Source organism: Aotus nancymaae, unplaced genomic scaffold (genome assembly GCF_030222135.1).
Source record: "Aotus nancymaae isolate 86718 unplaced genomic scaffold, 86718_ANA_hifiasm-v0.15.2.pri h1tg000051l, whole genome shotgun sequence".
Classification (NCBI taxonomy): domain Eukaryota; kingdom Metazoa; phylum Chordata; class Mammalia; order Primates; family Aotidae; genus Aotus; species Aotus nancymaae.
Window position 1 is genome coordinate 8820251 of NW_026988465.1, and position 6000 is coordinate 8826250.

A 6000-nucleotide genomic window follows, 5' to 3' on the forward strand; every position below is an offset into this window, starting at 1 on the left:
GCAAAATACTAATAAATGTTTTCTAAAAATTACTGGATTGGTGAGACCACAGAGTTGACCCTTACAGGTGAAGTAGTCTATGTAAAACCTCAATAAAAATATGAGCTGGGCCAGGCATGTAATGTGGCTCATGCCCGTAATCCCAGCACTTTGGGAGGCTGAGTTGGGTGGATCATGAGGTCAGGAGATCAAGACCAGCCTGGCCAACATGGTAAAACCCCATCTCTACTAAAAATACAAAAATTAGCCAGGCACAGTGCTAATGCCTGTAATCCCCGTGATTCGGGAGGCTGAGACAGAAGAATCACTTGAACCTAGGAGGCGAAGGTTACGGTGAGCTGATATGGGCGACAGAGCAAGACTCTGTCTCAAAAAATAATAAAATAAAATAAAAATAAAATAAAATAAAATAAATATGAGCAGGGCGCAGTGGCTCACACCTGTAATCCCAGCACTTTAGGAGGCTGAGGTGGCAGATCACCTGAGGCCAGGAGTTCCAGACAAACTTGGCCTACATAGCAAAACCCCGTCTCTACTAAAAAGAATACAAAAATTTAGCCAGGCGTAGTGGGGGGCACCTGTAATCCTAGCTACTTGGGAGGCTGTGGCAAGAGAATTGCTTGAACTTGGGAGGCGGAGGTTGCAGTGAGCCAAGATCACACCACTGCACTCCAGCCTGGGCAACAAGAGCAAAACTCTGTCTCCAAAATATATACATATATATATATATATATATATGTTTTTTCATATATTCACATATATATACATATGAATGCAAAAAAACCCCACATATCAGTGTAGAAGAATAACCCTGCTTTGTTGGATTTAGTGTTCATGCACTTGAGAACAACATTATTTCCATTTATGCAGAAAATCCTTCTGTGGGGGTTTAAGCAAGTGAATGTCAAAGGCATGTTCTACTGTGTTGCAGTTTATCCTGTGTGTGTGTGTATGTATTTTTAGTTAATACAAGTCATGTGCTCTATTCCTTATGTAATTTATAAAGTTATACAAAATATACAGAGGAGTAAAATTGTCTGAAAATTTTTGGCAAAGGAAGGTAACCTAAATGTAATAGCATCCTTTAAGTGTACGTGAAAATGGGCATTCTATAATGAACTGGATTCATTCTCCAATAATTCATTCTATAATAAACTTGTCCTCAAACTACATGCAGAACCTACCAGTAACTGACTTGACTGCATTTTGAATCCCACTGGCAAAGGAAAGGTGATAGGTGACCACTGAAAAATCAGAACTGCCTTGAATTCCTGATCACAGCCAAAGGTGTGGTTAAGAACCACTAGAAGTTTCTTACTGGATATAATTCTCCTGGTAAAAGCTACTCTGCCTCATAGCTCATCTATCTGCCAACCAGAGAGCCCAAAATTCACCACCAAAGATGGATTCCTTCAGACTAAGCCTCATCTTCTATTAAAACATTCCTTCAGACCGAGCCTCATCTTCTAAGATTGGTCATATTTGACCATATATTGGCATCATATTGTAATTAACTTCTTAATCTTTCAAATTGGCAAGGTTCTGAATACTTTTGACTATGCATCCTTGCTAGTAAAAAATTTTGAGCTGTGTCCCTAGTATATGTATATTTATTGGCAATTACTGTCAATCTATACATTAATAAGGCATATTCATTTGAAGAAGAATCCCACCGTTACTTTTTATGTTGCTTCATTTTACTGTTCTCATGGTTCATTTGACTTAAGTCAGCATCCACGTTAAACTATGTATGTATGTAAATACTGCTGGTTACCCAGAACACAATTGCTCTACAAGTAATGATGGCTTGGATGTCTTTGAGTCACTGAGGAGCGTTAAAAACCATTCCAATGTCAGCAGTCTAGCATTTGTTACTTAGATTTTTCTCTCTCCTATTCTGTTGCTTCCCATTTAATCACTTTTTGTTTTTGTCACTGGGCCATTGGATGATGGTGGTAGAGATCGCAGCCAAGGGTGTGGCTAAGAACCACAGAAGTTTCTTACTGCCTTCCACTCTATCTACAACCCAGTTGCTGAGATAAATATGAGCCTGAAGTTAAGGCCTTGGGTCCAGTTCCTTTACAAACCAATTTATTTGCAATGTTCTGGAAGTGGGTGTCAAACATTATTGTGCAGAAGAATTACTTGGGGATCTTGTTAAAAAAAAAAAAACAAAAACAGGATTCCTAACCAGGTGCAGTGGCTCACACCTGTAATCCCAGCACTTTGGAGGCCAAGGCAAGAGGATCGCTTGAGGCCAGGAGTTCAAGATCAGCCTGAGCAATACAGTGAGATCACATATTTGCAAAAAAAATTTTTGAATTTTTAAAATTAGCCGAGCATGGTGGTGCACACCTGTAGTCCCAGCTACTCAGGAGACTGAGGTGAGAAGATCGCTTGTGCCCAGGAATTTGAAGCTGCAGTAAGCTATGATCACACCACTGCACTCCAGCCTGGGTGACAGAGCAAGACTCTGTCTCAACAATAACAGCGACAGACAAACACAAAACAAGATTTCTGATCCATCCCCAAGAGATTCTGCTTTAATAGTTCTGAGAAAAGGACAATAATTGCCATTTGTAGTAAGACCCCCTCCAGCGCCACCTCCACAGGCAGTCCAGGGTCAGGCTGTGCTTACACCCCCAGAAACATTGGAGGGGTGATGGGTAGCCGCCAAAGCAACCTCGGCATTGGGTGAAATAGTCCAGGCTTTATTACATGGTGACCATGCTCAAAAGCTTGACTTTTGTCACAGAATTGGTAGGGAGAGGGCAATGGAAGGAGGGTGTGTGGGTGCGGGAGTGGGTGTGTGCAAACATGAGGCCAGGTTTCTAGCAAAGATGCTAAACAGAATTGGGTTTCCTTTTCTCTCTCTCAAAGTGGAAGCTTGTTTTGAACGTACGTATTTTAATAAACTAAATGACACTTTATAAATTACACCTTTTCAATCTTATACCTCTGAAGAATTATTTCTAAATTCATGTCTTGTTAACAAATGTGCCATTTGTGTCTCCTCAAAAAAGAATGTTTTAGATTGGACATCTTGGTTCCTGGTTCACAATGAGATTTAGGTCAAGTGTGAATTAGGATCCGAAGGGAAACTATTACTGGGCCACCGAAAGAACGTAGGTATCACATGATAGACTTCCAAGTGTACATTTTGCTACTTGCTACAGATGAATTACTTAATTTGGGTTGCAGGGAGGGGTTGGAGAATTTATTTACTAAAAAGCTCTTAAGCCTCAGCAAACAGATCCCAAATCAGTGAGCCTATTCCTCAGATCCCAAACATCCCCAGATCTGTCTGTATCGCAGTGTGAATACATGATACACCCTCTACCTAAAAGTAAGACTCTAGATTTACTCACAGATAGAGTGACAGTTATTAGTGAAGTAGAAATAAAACCATATTTCAAATACAGTTTCTTCATGAAGTTCAATGGCAATTTTTACTCTTTCTTCATTTTTCTTTGAGGCATGACCTTGAAAAATCAATAAGCATAATTGGTTAGAAAATTGAATTTCTTTCCCTTTGCTTACAGGAATTAATTTGGCAAGCCATAGTTAGTTTAGCGAGCATGTTTGCACTAACCATGTATATATATATATTTTTTAAAGACGAGGTTTCACCACGTTGGTCAGGCTGGTCTTGAACTCCTGACCTCAGGTGATCCGCCCGCCTTGGCCTCCAAAGTGCTTGGATTACAGCCGTGAGCCACCACGCCCGGCCTGTACTAACCATATTTTGTATGTCTAACACATGGTATATAGTTGTGTGCTGTGATCACTGTGAAATGCTGCCTGCAGCCTTACAGAAGTTCAGAGCTGCAGCAAAGCTTTAGGGAGACTCACACGATGTGAGAGAGGCAGGTTTCTTGCTGCTTGACTTAGGTAGGGGATAACCTCAAGCGTAAATCTATTATCTGCTGCTTGTTGAAATCTTGTTAGTTTTCAAGGAACAGTTTCTGGAGATCATTCTAAATCAAATCCATGGGATATTTAACCCAGGATCCCTGAGATTTGTCAGTTTGGTTCAATAGGAAGACCTAACAGTGAGGACATTCCAAAAAATCACGATCTAGATGGTTTACTTTCAGTGCCTCGACCTACTGCAGTGCGCCGCTCTGCCACTTTGCCCCGCTGTTTCCTTCCTTCTGGGGCTGCCACGTACCCCCAGGAAAACTCATTTCCCCTTCTTTCTTGTGTCTTGGGATGGTTGTCAGTGTTTGTCAGTGTGAAAGGAAAATAAATCTCGGGACCCCACAATCACTAAGCCAAAGGAAAGTCAAGCTGGGAACTGCCTTAGGCAAACCTGCCTCCCACTCTAAATGAGATAGCTGCCTCATGATTAGCCAACAGGGAAATTCCTTGTGGACAAAGGACAAACAGATGTCAAAGTAATCCCTCTCTCCACAAGAGACAAATGCATATCTGATGGCCTCCTCTGCCCTATTCTTTCAAGACTAAGGTAGTGACTATCCCTCTCCACTCCCCTCACCTGTAAATTATGTATTCAGTGAAAGGCTAATCAGAGACTCAAAACAATGCAACCATTTGTCTTTCATCTACCTATTCCCTGGAAGCCCTCTCCCCTGCTTCAACTTGTCCTGCCTTTCCAAACCAAACCTATGCACACCTTACACATATTGCTTGATGTCTCACGTCTCCCCAAAATGTATAAAACCAGGCGTGGGTGTTCCTGACTACCTTGGGCACACATTGTCAGGACCTCCTGAGGCTGTGTCATGGGTATGTCCTTAAACTTGGCAAAATAAACTTTCTTTTATTTATTTATTTTTTACTTTAGGGTGCATACTATATCTGGCATTTCTCCCCATGTTATCCCTCCCCAGCCCCCGCTGTCTCTCCCCTACCCCCCACAACTGCCCCCAGCGTGTGATGCTTCTCTCCCTGAGTCCATGTGTTCTCATAGTTCAACACCCACCTATGAGTGAGAACATGCGGTGTTTGGCTTTCTGTTCTTGTGTCAGTTTGCTGAGAATGATGGTTTCCAGATTCATCCAAGTCCCTAGAAAGGACACGAACTCATCGTTTTTTATGGCTGCATAGTATTCCACGGTGTATATGTACCACATTTTCTTTGTCCAGTCTATCATTGATGGGCATTTGGGTTGGTTCCAGGTCTTTGCTATTGTGCACAGGGCTGCAATGAACATACGTGTGCATGTGTCTTTATAGTAGAATGATTTATAGTTCTTTGGGTATATACCCAGTAATGGGATTGCTGGGTCAAATGGAATTTCTATTTCTAGATCCTTGAGAAATCTCACAAAATAAACTTTCTAAATTGATTGAGATCTGTCTCAGATACGTTTGGGTTCACACCAGGTGACTATGAGCTGATTTCATCCCAAGTGAGTGAGGCGGAGCTGTGGCTGGGATACCAGAGGCTTTGCTGAGTGGCAGGTGGAGCAGCCATTGATTTCCCCAACAGTAGTGTAGGGACGTGGGGGTAGGGGAGGTGTCCTCCTCTCCCCTCCTCCAGCACTCCTAGCTGGATCATGCTACCAAAAGACTAAGCATCACCGCATGTATAAATATCTGAGACACTGGGAAACCATGCAGGCTGGGCTGTACTAAAACCCTTCATTTTCAGCTGGGCTCATTGGCTCATGCCTGTAATCCCAGTACTTTGGGAGGCCAAGGCAGGCAGATCACCTGAGGTCGGGAGTTCGAGATCAGCTTGACCAACATGGAGAAACCCAGTCTCTACTAAATATACAAATATATATTTGTATAAATATACAAATATATAAAAAAAAAAACCCTTTGTTTTATTCTGTATCAGAGGATAGGGAAAACTTTTCCTGATTGTAAAGAAAAAGCTTAATTGCAATTGGACCCCTAGGCTTCTAAAGGAAAATAGGTGAGAGAGTGAAAGGGACATTTTCTTACTTCATGGCATCCAATGTTTCACAACTGTGGAATATTGCAAGTGGCTTGTGCCTGGGGCTGCCACTGCTCATCCAGATAGGTGAG